Below are 19,269 nucleotides of genomic sequence, written 5' to 3' on the forward strand. Positions count from 1 at the left end.
GATTCGGTTCGGAACAACGGGAAACAGTCCACCCGTCGGCGGGTCAAGATCGGTTCTCGATTTTCTGTTCAACCCCTCTGGAGGTGTAGGCCATAGGAAGAGAAATCGATTCTGCAACTGGGATGAAACATGGTTGTTCAAAGCGGTTGTTTATATAATTGGAATATGTGGGTCATGCTGTATCCTATTTAATAACTAGTGATAGTTACGAGAATGGCATGCTTATAAGAAGTACAACATACGATAATGGCAGAATGAAAGTGGTGATAGGAGAGAATGCAAGCATTATCATTGCAAACTCGGGATCCTTTGGAAATGCAGTTTTTATTCAGTTGTCTTCTTTAATTGCAGCAACTAATGCATACTACATGGAATGAGAAGTCCCGGGCCTAACTAAGAAAATGTCGATTTTTTACCGTGAACACTTTTTTATTTTTTCAGTATAATCTCCATCTAGAGCGATACATTTGACCCATCGGTCCTCCAACATTTCGATGTCCTTTGAAAATAGAAAAAATGACCTCAGCATTCGTCGAAAATTGCTTTGCCTAGAGAAACCTTTTCAGGTTTGAAAATAGTCAATAGTCGCTGGGAGCCAGGTCTGTAGAATACGGGGGATGGTAGACCAATCCGTACCGTAAATCATTCAATTTCACAGGTACTTTTAAGTATGAATGCGCTGGTGCATCTTTTTTCCATAGTTTGTTGAACACTAGAACTCGTCTGACACGATCTGCTGTTATTCAAACACTAGTGGAATTGTTGGTGTTGGGCTATCTAGAGACTTGCTCTCAACAAAAATATACACGGTTCGAAACGATTAACGTCTTTTCTGTCAGAGGCCCGGGACATTTCATTCGATATTGATCGTATATTTTAACAAGCCTAAACTTGAACTACTTTTATTTTCTATTTATATAGGTTTAATATTTTCTTCATTTGTACTGGAAGTTTTTTATGCAATCGTTGTTAGCACCAAACCCCCAGTTTCCGGTCCCGGAAGCACCGAATGTGGTGGTTCAAAAAGTACTCTCATCGATTCCTCAAAGATGGCTACACAAATTTGACCAAGTTTAGACTCAAATAAATCGCTTTATTGTTGCATCTACATATAATAGAAATAATCTATGATCCGGATTTTGAGCTGAACTGAGAATTTCTTACCGTCATTCAACTGAAGATGCATAGAAGGTACGAGATTTTCTAATCTGCAATGGCATCATGCCAACCTACTCGAACTGACACTTTCAACTTTTTTAACGTCGACACTTATATGACAGATCAGAATTTTCGAAACTTTTCACAATTCAAATCTGGAACTAGAATCTGGACGCGGATAAAATTGGATATCAGCTTATGAGACAATAAGACACTTTCATTTGAATCTTTCTCGAAAATCCGTCCAGCGTTTTCAGAGTCTTTTGCTTGTTAGTTGCAGTATACTGGATCAAATACTTTGAATAGTTATCAGACATGTTCTAAAGAATTCTTACGTTCTTTTGGGTCGGGTGAGGCACGTTTTCATAATTTTAAACTTAACCTTATTTTTTTCGTGGATATTATGAAAACTTTTAAACTGACGGAATTTAACAAGTGGTAAGTCCGCTACCGGCAATCAGATTTGGATGAAATTTATTGTCAGTCCGTGGGACAGAAAAAATTTCAGCTTACACCGTGAAGTTTTGATTTCGACTAATTTCGGGGTGCCTGAAACTCCACAGTAGATTAAGTTAGCAGTGGCATACCCTCCAATACATAAAAAGGGTTTAGCTGGACAAAAAAATAAAGGAACGCGAGTTATCTGAAGCCACATGGATTAGTACTGAGCATACACGCCATATTTGGGTGGGAGAATCTGCTGATGATAGATATACCCTTACTGCACATGCCAACTCCGGAACAAAAAATCGAACGCGAGCGCACTTCGCAAGCTTGTTTTACAGTACTGAAGCAGTAGTTTTCGACACCGATTGGTTTCCTGGGTTTGTCGTGGTATTCATTTTGTTAAAAGTTAATAGTTCGGGTAAGCAAAAACCACAAACACTCCGGAGTGAAGTGATGGAGCCATGTTTCGTCTATTGTTATATATCGACGAAAAAATCGGTTTTATTTCGATATAACAGCTCCAAACACTGCTCAGAATCATCAATTCGTTGTTGTTTTTGATCGATTGTGAGCTCACGCGGCACCCATTTTGCACAAAGCTTTCTCATATCCAAATATTCGTGAATAATATGTTCAACACGTTCCTTTGATATCTTTAGGGTGTCAGCTATCTCGATCAACTTCACTTTACGGTCATTGAAAATTATTTTGTGGATTTTTTTCACGTTTTCATCGGTAACAGCCTCTTTTGGACGTCCACTGCGTTCATCGTCTTCGGTGCTCATATGACCAGTACGAAATTTTGCAAACCACTTACGAATTTTTGCTTCGCCCGGTGCAGAGTCTGGATAACACTCATCAAGCCATTTTTTGGTATCGGCGGCACATATTTCATCAAAAAGTAGTGTTTCATCAACACACGAAAATGGTATGGATTTAATTCTAGTGGCGCCCTCTCATAGAAACGATACGAACTTTTCAGCCGATCTGTTAGTTAGAATAAGCGGCAATAGTAAAATGATTCTATCGCAATTATCCACTGCCCATACAGAATCGGATCGCGAAACGAGAATAAGCGATCGTTTGTTGATTCAGAAGAATTCCCACAGCAGCGAGCTCACCTTTGATTCTCAGACAGGCCATCGAGAGAAAATCGCTCTCGCACTAGTGTCTATTCTATGTTAAATGAACCATTCCGGTTTTTTGTTGCTGCGATGATATCCGTCTCTCTTCGATGGCACTGATTGAATCGTGCTAAGAGTTCCTAGTGAGCGTTCTTTGATACGATGAAAGCCATCCTTGTTTGGAACCCATAGAAAAATCCTGAATTTTGTTGTACTCTTACTTCCGGTAATCTGATTACTGGATGGTTAGTGAAAAGAAATTCAAAGTGTAATGTAATCAGTTAATAATTAGTAAAATCATATAGTTTGCCGATCTTGTTAGCTGCTGGCCAAAAAAACTCATTCCAGTTGTATCGGTTTCCGGTTCGGAAAGTATCGGAAATAGTTAGTAATAGTCGAAAATCAAACTACCTTCTATTTCTCGGACACGTTTATTTTTTTCTTGCTGTGATCTTTTCGGTTAAGATGAAATATAATAACATTATATTTGTTCTATTCTAACGTTCCATACCACTAAATAAATATTTACAACAAAAACTGTAGCGATATAATGACATCAAGCTAACTATGATGCTAGCTAACCAGAGCTCATTGGCTCAAGGCATGTAGCTGCAGTGTTAATATGCAATTGAAATTCTTTTATATGGACGCGATGTTGAAGTTACTATGCGATTTTTACGCATTTTTCATGCAATTACATTACTAACATTCGATGCATATGGTAACTAGCTCGAGTTTAACGCAACAATTCATCTAAAAACTCTCCCCAAAATGATCATTAGTGCAAACAAAATAAGATTTGATTAGAACGCATCGGGATTCAAAACCTTTTGTCCTATTTCAAAGAGCTTACCCATGGTGAGGGATACAGACAATCCGTAATACAGATACAGATACAGAGTAAGTTTAAATCGAAATAAAAAAAAACTAATTTTGCTTCAGAACTACATATTCTATTTTGACATAGTTTACTCATAACCGAGTTTCATTGGTCCAGTAAACAAATTATAAAATAGAAGAATTCATCTTAATGTGAAATTCTGCCATTAAAAAATTCCATTAAATTAAGTTCTGAAGTATAATTTCCCATTTCACACCGAAGTTCTATTCAAAATTAAAATGCCGTGTACCATGCAATAGAAACTCGAACCATCCGGCCAGGTTAGTTGAAATCACCTTCTTTTGTCACATACACGTTGCAGAACAATACAAATAGACCCTCTACTCGTAAGCCAGAAGGTCCAGGCGGAAACTATTCAACAAGCACCATTCTATAACCCCTTCACTGTCATCATCAAACACTCATCCTAGCATTTGTTTTTTTCAATTTTCCTCCTCCTGCCCAGGATCTACGCTTTCGCAACAAACCATCCGCGGCATTTCAGCTTTTCATTCCATTCGTTTTCAGAATTGTTGACAAATTTCTTTCCTGAATGTGCTAAGCTCTGTCTCTGTTTGCGGTTCGCCCGGCCACTAGACATCCCACCTTCATTGTTCAAATGCCCCCCTTCCCGATGCGGATTGTTCTTGCGAGGCGGATGTCATCTCAAAGATCTGTCACACAATAGCGTCCCGATATGCTCGAAAAGGATATGTATAGCAGGATGAAGAAAACAAAAAAAAACACGCGGCATTAGATTGCACTGGCGCGGTGCGCTTTTTCATGTCTCTCGCTTCTTAATTTCTGTTCCATTGTGAGTACCAAGAAATAAATCGTTTAAATGAATGCCACAATCAGACTGCTACGCAAGTGAGTGAAAGAATAGAACAAATAAAAACAGAACATGATATTTTCGTACCAACTGATCCGGGATGCAATGACGCATTTGAAGGAGGTAAGGACGATGTTGCCAAACTCAGACTTTAGTTATACTGCAGGAATTGTCAAACAACTTTCCTTTTGTGGAGAATTCCGCGTTGAGCGCATCTAATTGCACCGATAAAAAATAATTTGTTGTTTGCGTGTGGCACAGATGGACAGTTGATTTCTCAATGGAAATACTAACAAATAGTTTCCATCTTAATATATTCATTCAAAAATCACGTTCGCAACGCAACAATACCTTTACACTAAGCCTCTAGAACCAAAAGAGACTAACAATGGAAACAAAATTTTTTTGCAAAATTTTTTTTTATTCATCAACATAATCACCTTTTAAACTCGGCGAACCACCGACAAATCGTTGCTTTTCATGGACAAGAGTCCGGATAACATTTTTCAATCCATTGTTTCGCTTGCACGGTGTTTATACCCATTAAAAAACAAAGTTTTATCAAAACACAAAAACTCGTTTTTTTTCCATTTTTTAAACAAACTACAAAACGACTTTACTCCAACCTCGATAACTCAGCTGTTTCTGGTCGGATCGACTTAAAATTTTGACCCGTTTCAAGCAAAGGTTAGTACTCTAGAAAGACGTGGTTACTGGTTTACTACGAGCGCCATCTCTGCTTTAGTCTTGGGACTTATTGATCCATGTGTTAGAGGGAAGTACCAAAGACATGAAATCTTTTTCTGATGTATGGATCTCATTTCTCACCAAGCCTAATCTTCTACGATGTTGAATATATAAATAATAGGTTGGGGGAAATAAAAGAATTAAAAGAAAAAAAATGATGAAAGGTCTTGCTCGTATTGCTAGACAGGAAATACGACATACAAAAAGAACTGTCTTCTATTCAGCGTCTGTAAAATCTGACTATTTCATGTGGATCCCTGTTTGACGAAATGGGGATGGACAACTTTTATTGCAAAAGCTGTTCGAGTGAGTATTGTTGAATTCACTTGAATACTGTTGAATACTTTTACCTAGGTTTGGTCATTTTCAGATTCAGAGATCTTCAATTTTAAGCCTGAAATTGTACAAATTATATAGAAGACACTATCATATCCTCTTTTGTGCTAACGCTTCATTAAGATACATCTAATTCAGAACCTTACTTGTTTTTAAAATAAAATTTCCATACGAACTTCAAAGATGTTCTTCATGCACAGCAAAAAAGGAATTGTAAAATCGATGTGATTAGGAAATGGGTATAGCGTGATGGGTAAGTCGATGCCTTTCACGCAGCCAACCTGGGCTCGATTCCCAACCCCGCACATAGGGCCAGAATGTTTTTCTAGCCCGAAGAGGTGGATGACAATAAGATTGAAACCTCTATATAAATACTTCTTTCTTCTCTCGATGTGATTCCCAATCGATGGGAAAAAAAATTTAGACGTACTGAGCATCGAATGTAATAATATTCTGTTTTAGAGAAATATTGCAATTGAATCACACGTTAACACATGGGCTGAAAAGTTCCGGGCCTAATGAAGAGAACACGATATTTTTGGTTCTAAATTAACTTTATTCATCAACGTAATCTCCATCAAGAGCAACGCAGTAGCTCCAGCGCCGCTCAATACGTTTCAGTACCACTATTTTAGTACGATTTATCTTTTGCCTCCAAATAGACCTCAGATTCAGCGATAACCTCTTTATTCGTGCGAGCTAGTAGTCGCTGGGAGTCAAATCTGACGAATACGGTGGATGTGGGAGCGATTCAAAGTTCAATTCATGTATTTTTGCCATTGCTTTGAATGTTTTGTGACACAGCGCGTTGTTTTGATAAAACAAAAAAAAATCCATACGCGGTCATTTCTTTGCAATTTCGGCCTTCAAACGCTGCAACAACGTTATATGATATTCACTGTTAATGTTATTTCCTTTCTTAAGATAGTCGATGAAAATTACACCACGCACATTCCAAAATACGTTTGGACGAGGTTCACAACTTGCTATCCACTCAAATGACGATCGTTTTAATTCTGGAGTGAAGTGATGAATCCATGTTTCATCCATTGTCACATATCGACGCAAAATTTTTCGCAAAAAAAGCGCCGACTAATAAGAAGACAACAAATCAAAGCCCCGGTGAACGACCAAAAGGTTAAAGCCGGGGTAGAATAAATGATATTAATAATAATAATAATAACAAATCAAAGCAGCATAGATAGATGTTTTTCTAGACTTCAACGTTTTTGTTTGATTTTTTAAAAATAATTTTAATTTTTTTGGTGGTTGTTTAAAGTTAAAACTAAGATTTTTCATGAAAAAATCCGCCATTTTGTAGCTGTGAAACCTTCCCAAAGTAACAAACAACGAAAAGGAAAACGTTGGGGTCTGGTATTTTGCATGTAGAAAGTGTGTGCAAAATTTAAAAAAAATGGTGCAGTAACCTGTTTACGAGAAAAACGCGTTTGTCTATAAAATCGAAGGAAACAATTTATTACTCTAGGGAGCCCGCATTTTCAAAAAATCATACTGTTTCTTTTGTAATCTGCTATGATAAAACATTTCAAGAATGTTTTGTCAAGTTTTTGAGTCAATCGAAGCAGAAATCTTGGGCCTGTACGCCGAACTATTGCCTCTTCGCAGTATGAGATAAGATAACTTCCAGAGTTTTATTCCGATAGGCTTGAAATTTTCACAGAATATTCTAGAAATGTTTTACTATGAGAAAATACAAAGAACAAAATAAATGATTTTTCAAAAGTGCCCCTTAAGGTTCGAATAACATTGCTTGTATTCACTGTATATCTACGGCACCTGACTAGTATCACAAACAAGTTATTTGGATTTCATATTTTACTCTTTTTGTTTCTCGCATGCAAAATCTGAAATACCATTTCCAACAAAAAAAACTTCAGATCCCAAAAATCGTCAAAACAATTAGGCTTAGCATGGCGTGATTGTGGACGGTAGTTTCAAACGTCTGTGCTTCTCACACTTTTACACTGGTTAATTAGATCGTTCGGAAAATGCTTTTCCGTTTTTCGCGGTATGAAAATGCATGAATCTATCCCATGACTCGCCGGGTGTTTAAATTCGTTGCTTTTCTGAAAATTAGAACTCAAATGTGGCATGGCTATTTATGTTTTGGTAACAACCGACGAAAACGCCAAAGTGAAAAGCGTCCCAAAAAGTCTGAATGAGACTGTAGCATACGACACAATAACTTTTCATTATGTAAATTTTTGCTAAGAATGCTAAAGATTTTTCCTTGTTCGACCAAAAAGTTATATGGCGTACGGACGGATTTTCAGGTGGCTTGGTGCTCGGTTGCCACAAGTGTTATCCTGAGTTTCACCAGAACCGTTAGTAGTCAGCATTTTCCGGTACCGGCCGTATCAGCACAATGTTTTCCTCTCCTCTTTCTGTTACTGCACGAATACGCACGTGCTCTGAGTGTTGGAAATGATAAATGTTTCAAGAACGCTTTTCATTTCCCATAGTATTTGAGGTGCAGGAGCAGAAAGAAAAAGACGGAGAGGGGGTACTTTCGACAAATAAACCACATTAGAGTATGGGCCGTTAGCCGTTCCAGACGTTTGAGGTAGGGCGAAGGAATGAATAAATTTAAATTTTCTATAAATATAAATTTACGGCCTATCTTGAAGGAGCAACACAGCTGTATGGCGTAAGACGCGATCTGCTGCTGGAACACCGGAAAAGGGGAAGCGACTTCGGTGTTGAAATAGATACGGCAATAAATTAATCAGTCGTCATTCAGAACTCTCATTCGAGTTAGAACTGACCTTTCAACGGGATGGGGAGACAGGGCGGAAAGCTTCTGGGATTGAATAAAAACTGGTGAATTGAGCCGGGGATTGAGGAAGATAAATTGCTCTATGAGTGGCTGAGGATAAATCATTGCTAGTCCAGGCTGTAGTGCAATTAGAGTTATGAGAAATTAATTGAAAACGATGGCGAAGCAAACATTAATCGTTTTATGTAGGAGGATTCGGAAAAGTTTGTGAAATTTGTTAAATAACAATGTATAAGAAGTCTGATACTAAGGCATTGTATTTCATTCAAACAGTAAACGCGTTTGAGAAAAATCCCTCAGGTCCATCCTGAAAACTGATGCAATTCGTTGTTTTTGTATCCTAAAATATTTTATTACTTACTACTCACGTTACAAAGAAAATGTGAAGCTCGATCGGATGGCCGATTTTTTGTAACTTTGTCATAGAAAATTTTAAATCTGACCACATTTGTTCATAGTTGTATTCGGGACAAAAAACAAAAATCATATTTTAACCATCAATTTTTGACGTGTCCCGCTTCGCCCCCTAGATGGGTCATCGGTGGTCGGAGAATTTTTTTTCTTCAGATAATTCTGAAAAATTACTTAACGTAACGAATGTCTAAGATGAAAATCGTTTTTGGTCGGATTTCTAAATACTAAAGACAATGCACATAATGCATTAAATATATCATTTAAAAAGTTCCTTACCGTACAGCACCATCTATTTTTGAATAGAGCAAATTTTAAAGTATGGGCGAAGATAATGCATGCGCACATCAATGGCATACAGAGACACTGCCAGCGCTATGCGTGAGAAACTTTTTTTTCCAATACCCACTGTAGTTGTGTGAAAGTCATTTCGCCGAAAGTCGTTTTTTTCGAATTCCATTTCGCCGAAAGTCGTTTCACCGAATAAGTCGAAAGAACGAGTGGAACCGAGGTCGGACAGCACACGAACAAAACGATGTGGCGAAGCCGAATTAGATATTTTTTAAATTTTCACTCAGTTATCGGAAAATACCGCAAACATTTGCTGGTAGATACACCGAAGCATATGCTTTGACGCTTAGTAACTAATGAAGTTAACAACTTTCCTTGGGAACATATTGGAGATCGGTTTGAAAATAAACTGTGGTTACGTTACAATGCAATGTTGAAATAACGTATCTTTCCATTAAAGTTTGCTTCATTTAGAATTGGAGCAAACTTTTGCTCACATTGTGGGGCTCCTGGTGGACGGGCTCTTGCCACCCACGTGTCGGGAATTTTGTCAGCTTCACGTATGATTTTTGGCATTCCGCAAATCGATTGTACTTTGTAAACAATCAACATGGAAGCCGAAAGAAGGGAAAAAATTGTGCACAGTTATTTGGAAAATCCATTGTAGTCTGCATCTAAGCTAGCTAAACAGCTGAAATTGCCCAGAAATACCGTATGGCGCGTTATCAAACAGTATAAGGAAACATTTATGACAATTCGGAAGCCTCAAGCCAATCGTCGGAGTGGAACAGTCGACCGGAAACTGCGTGGTAAGATTTTGAAGACGATTAAGAGGAATCCTAATCTGTCGGACCGTGATTTGACCAGAAAATTCGGTGCAGCCAATAGTACCGTGAGGAGAACTCGACTCCGGGAAGAAATTAAGTCGTATCGAGCCAACAAACAGCCAAATCGTATCATAAAACAGAATAGTGTGGTCAAAATTCGTGCTCGGAAACTATATGACCAGGTGCTGACCAAGTTCGACGGGTGTCTTCTGATGGACGATGAAACCTATGTCAAGGCTGACTTCGGGTAAATCCAAGGTCAAAAATTTTACTTGGCAACGGTCAAAAATTTTACTTGGCAGATGACGACCTGGTGGAATAAGATAGCGATGGACGATGGACGAAGAAGGTGTGCGCCGCCTAATGAGCCGTGTTACAGGAAAAACTCGAGAATTCCTTCGAAACCGTGAGGAATAATTTTATTCGTATTTTTTCTTAAAAGTATGAAGAAAACGCTACATTTGTATAAAAAAAATCTTGAATTCAATAATAAATAACTGAAATACAGGCAATTGTCTTTGTTCCAATTCTATTTGAAGCAAGCTTTACATGAAAATAACTTGTTTTCAAGTAAACTAGTTAAATCTTAGTCCCCATCAATATTGTAAACATTTAATGAATACTGAATGCTGTTCTATCACCAGTAAAACAGCAGCACAGTTTTTGAAATTATAAACTTTTTTTTCCATAAATACGTTTATTTCTTAAGGTAATTTACAAAAGTTTTTCTTCGCCATAGCATCACTTTTCCATAGAATTCTTATCCTAATATAATTCTAATATAATAACAACGGTTTGAATTTAATAAATCATATTCCTCTTATATTTTAAATATCATATTATTTGAACCAAACGATTAACTGCTATAAAATATAAAATAAGCTGATATTTTTATTTATTCTGTTGATGATTTTATAAACTATTTCGAGTTTGGTTTGTATCAGTATCGCGATAACGCTCGCCACAAACACAATAATTAGTCTAGGAAAGTCCAGTTTGAAGGAGATGTGCGTCTAACGTGTAGTGATTGGACATGAGTCTGGACATCACACGAATGAAATCCCTACTCACATCCAGTCTCCTGAACCATGCCTTTGTCGATATTTTTGTAATAATTGAGTGCATCCACCGACCTAGATCATCTCTATCTCAAGAAGCTTACCAGCTGTCAAGTGTTCTTTGGCGATACGCGCTATAAAATTCGTTGAAAGCAATCGGTCGTTCCTAAATTTCACCCTTAATAGCATCATGTTTGGCTAAAATATCGGTCCCTTCAACTGCCTGAAATGTAAATTACAAACATGATACGAAGTACAAATTTTACAACGATTTTTAAACTGTGTGTTTTTTGATACGTCTTCAAACAAAACCGATTTATGAACATATTAGAATCAAACAATGGAATTGCCCTAAGTTCCAAATGCTCAAAATTAATTCATGTACACTAAATTCTCGTTATTTTAAATTAATTCACAGTAACAATTTGCTCATACGCTTACGTGTTTATAATGGTTAAGCAATGGGATGTAACTGAATTTTCTCTCGGCAATAGAGGTTTACCTTAGTGCACGGATTAGACCGTAGATCCTCTCCCGTTAGTCGCAGCTCGATGTGTCGGTAGAGCTATGAGGTTAGGGCGGGTCTGCAACCAAAGTAAGGGAGAGAAACCGGTGAATCTACGTTCACCCAACAAACGCACGGCGTGGTGCACCCAAACACTCTTCACGCCTAGGGTGAAGACGCTGATTTGGGTTATGACAGGTATCAGACTCACCTCCTCCGACTGCTCTCGTCGGTACAGGACTCGTCGTGATGGATACTGCTTTTAGCACGTGGTTGAGGGCCGACACTTTTGCGAAAATATGCGCTATTTTCGCCTCACTAATACTTCTTAGTAACTGGTACGAACTTCGCGATCAACGGGCGGTCTACGACCGTCCTCCGTTGCTATTAAAACACTTCCGGAAAACTAAATGAATAAAGAAAGGACTTTAGACGCGGAATGCGTTTTCTCGATGTTCACTCTCTCACAGTTCACTCTAGAAGATCCGAAGATTCCCAATTGCGGCTTGTATCTACCTGAACCGTATCGCGCGCGATCGATCTGTCAACTGACAGCGGTTGACGTTTATGTCATCGTATAATCTGATACTCAAACCACTAACGGCAGCTGATGATGGGATAGGGATGTATAAGATCGATTGGGATTAGCGGTTGGATGGGAATAGGATCGTGAGTTTACGGTTTTGGCTTGTCCTCGCCTGGCAGTCACCTCCTCGTTGAATTCACCGATAGGAGATTCAAGTGCCTGAATGCACCAGACAGCACCGAGAGTTGAGCTAATGATAAACTCATCGATCTACTCACTCAGAACAGCTACAGATGCCGTCGGCCGGGGGAAAGAAAATTTGAAACGGCTTCTAAGATGTCTTTTAAAATTTTCTGTTATACTAGTACGTTTGTGCCACGAAATTTATTTAGGCTTGGCTACTCGAGAACGAGAAACTGAGAACACCTTTCATTAGTAGGTTTTTTTCCTGCACTTTGTTTGTTATTGTTATTATTGTTATTATTTTTTTGTTTGTTTGCAAATTAGACTTGATGTTTATTGGAATCCATTAATCTATAAATATCTCCTGTCGTTTTGAAATGATATTACTCGGGGTCATAAGGCGTCATCGTCTGTGACTCAGCGCTGTTTGACGGATATTATCCTGGTACTGACCATCATTATCAAATTTGACTCCGGTCTCCTGCGAGGTAAATCATTTCTTCCTTCCCTATATATAATATTTTCTGTTGTTTCCCGCTAAACTTGCAAAACGTTTCAATTCGTTTGAATATCGGTGCTTACACTATTTCCAAAATTATTTACTGTCAATTATTCGTGTTCGTACCCTAGTGAAACGCAATCTCAAAATGCGCTCCGTCTTTACTGTATCTAACTCGTTTTTACCTAGTGGCGAATCCCTCGGTTGGTTTCGGGTGCGGAAATGAATAAAAATTATTGCGTTTTTCCTTTCTTCGCTCTAACGTCGGACAAAGGAGACGTGTTGCACGCGGTTGGAAAGGAAAATTATCAGGTAAGTAAAGAAATGCTTTGTTATTTTTACGGGGATTTGTTTCTAAGTTACCGGTATGGATAAGATATGTGTTGATTATAACTGTACTGAATCGCATTACTCAACGGCTAGAGTAATCACTTTTTGCCATCATCGGATGTAAAGTGATTTACCTAGTGCTCTAGTCACAGTAGACATCTCCAAGATGTTAGTGTGACCCTCAGTGATTCTAGATCCGATTCCTGAGATTCCGTTTGCATGCATTTTCCTATTAAGTGTAAAAAATTTCGAAGCTTGTGGATCTTTATGCTAAAGACCTTGAGACCGCTCGGCATATAATCGCTAAATTTTTCATCACTGGTATTTTTTTTTTTAGAGAACGTATAATATGAAAAATATTGGTATTTATTTGCTGTGTGGGTATGAAACTGTATATCTGTATAGAATTATTTTCCACGCTCGTGCTGTTATAAATTTCTAGCAGCACTGCAGTTAAACTTACGGTTTTTTTTCCCGAAATCGTTATTTTCGTTGCTGTTCAATCCTGTTCACTCGTTTCAACTTTTAATAATTTCGTATTAATTGCTTAATCTAAAGGGCGGCCTCCGTTCCTGCATCTTGGCTGGTCGAAGGATGGAAGATATTATTACTGGAAAGGAAGTTGTCGCCGAGGCTTCCTCTTAGTGTCCTTTCCTATCGTCTGGAACCATAGCTGTTTGACTGTATCGCTTCACACTTTTGTTCGGTGACCGTAATATGGTGTTTTTGGGCCCCGTAGTGGAAGATATGCTTTTCATGTAAAGGAGTCTGCGACGGTGACTCGCTCTTAGTGCTTCTATTGAAGAAAGCCATAGCCGACTGTGTAGAGGTAAGTTGTTTACCGATTAATATACTTGGCATTGACCAAACCAAGGTCTTTTCCTTGCATGTCTTTAAGGATGTAATTATGTTGGCCTTCTTTCCGAACTACGATCGCTTTGATTTTTCTTTTCGCAAATTTTGCGTTAAATTTCTTTAATTTATCTGATAGAACAAAATTTTTTGTGAAAACTATTTCTCCCGGAGTAAAATCGTAAATTCGTGTTGATGAGCGTAAATTGTAATACTTTGCTTGGTGTTCAAACGCTTTCTGTAAATTCCTTTTAACTATCTCCAAAATTTTTGGCATTCTGCTAATATTCTCTATAATTTTGTTTTCAGGGTCCCGCTGAACGATATGCGTCTTCCTATTTGCGTTATCGACGGTGTCTCTGATGGTATGCTGTTTTCCGTTCATGATCATTTCGGTACCGAAGTTTAGGAAGTATGGGCTGTATTTAGTTGAGTCGTTTATGGCCGATCGAATTGCACAACCAATCTCTGGTAGTAGCTCATCCCACCTCGTGTGGTCCTCACCTAGGTATGCTCTGATGGTCTGTCCGATGACTCTGTTATACCGTTCGGCCATGTTTGCCTGAGCATGGTATTTTGGCGTTCGAAAGGACTCGACTCCATATTCTTCAAGGAGATTTTTATATTCGTGACTCAGAAACTGAGTTCCGTTATCTGAAACTATGCGTCGAGGTGTACCATAGACGAGGAAGATTTCGTTCTTTAGAGTCTTCACCATACGGGAAGCCTCTGCTTGTCGAAATGGAAAAATCAAACAAAATTTCGTCAGGATATCGACCGCTACAAAAATAACGGTATTTCCGGATCGGGTTCGAGGATACGGGCCACTGAAATCCGCTGCGATTATTTCCCATTTCCTGGTGGCTGTTATTTGGTTAACCATAGGGGCAACTGTTTTCCGATTGAGGTCCTTACTGGTTTTGCACACTTCGCAGTTTGAAATGTAATGCTTGATATCTTTATCCATACGCTGCCAATAATAAAAAGTTTTTATTCTTGCAGTGGTTTTCGGCACTCCGAGGTGGCCTGAAATAGGGAGATCGTGGTGTTCTTTCATCACATCCTGGATGTTTTCCTGTGGTACAACAATTCTCCACTGTTCAGACGAGTCTTGGAATTCGTCTTTGATCTTACAGAGTTTAAGGAGTTTGCCGTCCAGAACTTTGAACTTGGGGTACGTTGATGGCTCTTCAGTCACCTTTTGGATCATTTCTTTATACCAAGAGTCACCGGTGTCTAATGTGCATGTCTGGAGAGATTCCACAACAGCCCTGGATAAAGCATCAGGAACAACGTGCAGTTTTCCTTTCCGATGTTGTAGCTCAAAGTTGTGCTCAGATAAACGCATTGCCCACCGAGCCAATTTTCCGTTGGAATGTTTGAAGTTTAAGAGCCACAGTAAAGAAGCATGATCGGTGACAACTTTGAATCGACTACCTTCAATATACGGACGAAATTTATCGATTGATAATATCACAGCCAAGCATTCTCTTTCAGTTGAAGAATATTTCCGTTCGGTTGTAGATAGCTTTTTACTATAGTAAGCAATTGTTGTTAAGTTATCTCCTTCACCTTGGAGTAGCACGCTTCCAACTGCTCGGTCAGAGGCATCGCAATGGATACTGAATTGTTTAGTGTAGTCTGGAATTCCTAAGATCGGAGGAGTAATTAAAAACACTTTCAACTGTTCAAATGCCGAGTTTGCTTCTGGTGTCCAGCAAAACTTTTTCAACTTCAGGATGTCGTTGATGGGAGCGGTATATTCTGAAAAGTTGCTGATGAATCTTGCGTACCATGATACCATACCAATGAAACGGCGAACTTCTGTGTGAGATTTTGGAACCGGGTATTCAAGAACGCATTTAGTTTTCTCCGGATCGGCCGAAAGGCCTTTGTCGCTGGCTATGTAACCGAGAAACTGAATCGATTTTTTACAGAATACGGATTTTTGGAGACTGATAGAGAAGTTTGCTCTACGTAAACGTTTGGCGACTTCTATCAAGATTTTGATATGTCGCTCGAAATTGTCTGTAGCGATGACAATGTCATCGAGGTAAACAAATACTTCCGGTTCGAGGTCTGGTCCCAGGATCCGGTCCATCACTCTCACTAAAGTTTGAGCGCTATTATTGAGACCAAACGGCATAACGCGGAATTGGAATTGACCTCTCCCGGCAATAGAGAAAGCCGTTTTTGGCCTTGACGTAGGATTTAAATTAATCTGCCAGAATGCATCGCGGAGATCGATCGTGCTTAGGAATTTCGTGGATGTAAATCTACCGAGGATGCGGCCAATGTGATTTAGAGGGTATGCATCTGGGATCGTTACGCTGTTTAGCTTCCGGCTATCGAGGCAAAGTCGTACTCTATCTTCGTCCTTCTTAACGGCGACAACTGGAGAATTCCACGGTGAGTGGCATGGTTCAACCACTTTTAACTTCAGCATTCTATCCAGCTCGGTGTCCACTTTCCTTTGTACGTAGGGGGAAATTGGATGGTGCCTTTGTTTAATTGGTTTGGCCTCACCTGTGTCGATTGTGTGTTGATCCACATTCGTTTGTTCTAGTGTGTTGCTGTCGGCGACCTTAAATAGTTTGATGGCGTTGAAGAGACTTTTTTTCTGAAAGTCGTCTAGGTCGTGCTCAGTAGAGTTTACTTTTTCATCGATTTCTACATTACAAACTGTTAGTTCAGGCATTAGGTTAAATCTTTTTACGAAATCGACGCCAAGTATAAGTGCTTTTGGGATTGTGGGTACTATTAGGATTGGTAAAATGTGGGTTTCTTTTTTGAATGTTACTTGAACTAGTGTGTAACCAAGAATTTTATGAGATGTGTTGTCTGCTGTGCGGACGTTTCGCTGAAGAGGAAAAATTTTTGCTGATGGATCGAGTATTTGTTTGTAATCCTTTCCTAGCAGCGTACAAGATGCTCCTGAGTCAATTAGCCCGGACGTCTTCTTGTTTCCAAGGATGACGTCAGCGAAAAATCTTGGATCGTTTTTGAGGTCGATGACTTCTGTTATAATTTGATCATAATAAGTGTGAAATTGACTTTGTGGGATTTCGGACCAAATCTGCAAGCAGTAACACGTTTGATTCAGGGTGTTATTTTGTAGAGTCGGGTATGTTCGGGAACAGGATTCGGGTTGACTCTTCACCGCGAATCCCGACTCTAGTTTCCCAGAGGTGTACGGCATTTACGGCATTCTGATGTTCTTACATCAGGGCAACCACACCTTGTGCAGAATTCCTTCGCTCGTTTCTCCGGACAGTTTTTGAAGAAATGACTATCGCTCCCACAATTGAAACACTCCCTTTTTTTCATGCGAACTCTCTTCCTTTCGTTATCGATTTCCGTTGTAGTATGCTTGGAAGAGGTTGCAACTATTTCTACAGCTTCATCCTCATCCGTGCATGGTTCTTCTGGAGCGATTACTTCAATTTCCTCTACTCGTTTTTTTTCGAACAGTATTTTGTTACGGTACTGAAATGAAGGTTCAGCGTATGGGATCGGGAACATTTTATTATGTCTTTTTACTAATGCTTCAGTGGTATCAATTTCCCTACATTTGTTTTTCAAATTTTCGATGCTTGTTATTGTTTCGAATGTCAGTTGTGATAAATAGGAGGGTCTCATATTACGTCTAATTAGATGAAGTTTTTCGCATTCTTGATATGGTGATGCTCGTTGTGCAAAAAGGAATTGCATTGATGCAATATATACACTGAAAGGCTCGTCTGGCCCCTGCAACCGATTCTCAATTTGGGATCTCAGGCGGAAATCATAGTCTGCCGGTAGAAAATCCTTTTTTAGTTGGTTCTTTATTTCTGTCCATCGGTGTGAAGGGTCTATTTCTGCAAGTTGTCTATAGAGGCCACTGTACCAGTGTAATGCTGTGCCTTCAAAAAGATGAACGGCCGATTGTGCCAATTCTGCTGCAGAAAGCTGGTCCCCTTCCGCGTACATCTCGACTCTAGCGATAAACTCGTTGACACTGGGGTGGCGTTTTTCTCCTGAAAACTTTTGCAGGTCCCATTTAGCTACTGGAGAAATTCTTCGGTGGCCATCGGTTCTAGTTGTTTGTTGTTGTGTATTTTGTGCGTTGTTAGATGATGGTGAGGGCAGTTGTGGGATGCGCAGACTTGACATTAAAGTCAGCATTTGATGCTGCATTTCCATCATTTGTACATTGAATCTTTGTTGCTGTTCTACAAAACGCTGTATGGTAACTGACGTTTCGTTGTTTTTCTGCAGTGTCTGCTCGAGAAGTGAAGCCTCGTCTCGCTTTTTCCGGGGAATAGTACCGGTACGTGTTCCTTCCAGGTTATCAGCCTTCCTGGTAGCACCTGCTTCGTCAGAGTAATCTGAAAGTTGTAATGGGGGGTTTTGTGTCGTTTGCGTTTTTTCTCTGAGCCTTGTAGCAAAATCGTCAAGGTCGTTACACTTCTGCATCAAAATATTTTTCTCCGCGGTTTGATTTTCGTCTATATCACGGACGCGTTCTAAACGATTGAGGATATGAATAAGACGAGAATCGATAGTTATTAGATCATTAATATTAGACTGAGAAGAGGGTTTTTGTAAAGAACTTTCAATTGCTGATAGTTTTTGGCGACAAATTTCAATTTCAAACGATGGATCGCGTTTCGACGTCTTCGGAATTTCTCGCGTGCACGCGTTTTCTTGTTTTATTAGTTCTCGAAGGGCTCTTTTCTTACCAGTAGGCTGTACGAGTTTTCTAATTTCGAACTCGTATTCTAGTTCGTCTTCCAGGAGTTTTAATGGATCCATTATAACTTCAGGTAGGGGTTTCGTTCTTACAGAAGAGAAAACTATTATACGGGCAGTTAAAGGATTACCAGGAATAATTAAGTATATAAAAACTTTTCAGTTTAATCTTTGATGGTTTAATTTTATTTAATAATGATTTTTTTTTTTTTTTTTTTTTTTTTTTTTTTTAGGTTGCTACATTTGAAATATGCTCTCAACTCTCGTTCATCAGTCCCATTGATCTGAGATTCATGCGATAATAATCTAATGCTTTATACGGAACCGAACAAATTCTCTGCACCGGACATCTAGCACGAACCAGCTCCAACCTCACAGGCCCACGGACACTACGAACTGCTGGAATCAATTGTGCAATTGTGGCTCAGACTTGAGAAAACCCATGTTGGGCGCCACTGTAACTGAATTTTCTCTCGGCAATAGAGGTTTACCTTAGTGCACGGATTAGACCGTAGATCCTCTCCCGTTAGTCGCAGCTCGATGTGTCGGTAGAGCTATGAGGTTAGGGCGGGTCTGCAACCAAAGTAAGGGAGAGAAACCGGTGAATCTACGTTCACCCAACAAACGCACGGCGTGGTGCACCCAAACACTCTTCACGCCTAGGGTGAAGACGCTGATTTGGGTTATGACAGGTATCAGACTCACCTCCTCCGACTGCTCTCGTCGGTACAGGAC

The 19,269-nt window shown here is 39.3% G+C and overlaps 1 protein-coding gene and 2 long non-coding RNA genes across 4 annotated transcripts in view; 2 read left to right on the forward strand and 1 right to left on the reverse strand.

Moving 5' to 3' along the window:
- Positions 1–19,269, forward strand: part of LOC131438075 (neogenin) — a 306,153-nt gene that overhangs the window by 53,225 nt on the left and 233,659 nt on the right. The gene's annotated exons all lie outside the window — the stretch shown is intronic.
- On the reverse strand, positions 10,726–12,516 carry LOC131438079 (uncharacterized). The gene is made up of 3 exons (XR_009230882.1): positions 11,625–12,516; positions 11,411–11,492; positions 10,726–11,131 (listed from the first exon to the last, which is right to left on the reverse strand). It is a non-coding gene; the product is annotated as an uncharacterized LOC131438079 (long non-coding RNA).
- On the forward strand, positions 12,712–15,237 carry LOC131438078 (uncharacterized). The gene is made up of 4 exons (XR_009230881.1): positions 12,712–12,933; positions 13,510–13,780; positions 14,113–14,746; positions 14,806–15,237. It is a non-coding gene; the product is annotated as an uncharacterized LOC131438078 (long non-coding RNA).

Source organism: Malaya genurostris, chromosome 3, assembly GCF_030247185.1.
Source record: "Malaya genurostris strain Urasoe2022 chromosome 3, Malgen_1.1, whole genome shotgun sequence".
In the NCBI taxonomy this organism is placed as follows: Eukaryota; Metazoa; Arthropoda; class Insecta; order Diptera; family Culicidae; genus Malaya; species Malaya genurostris.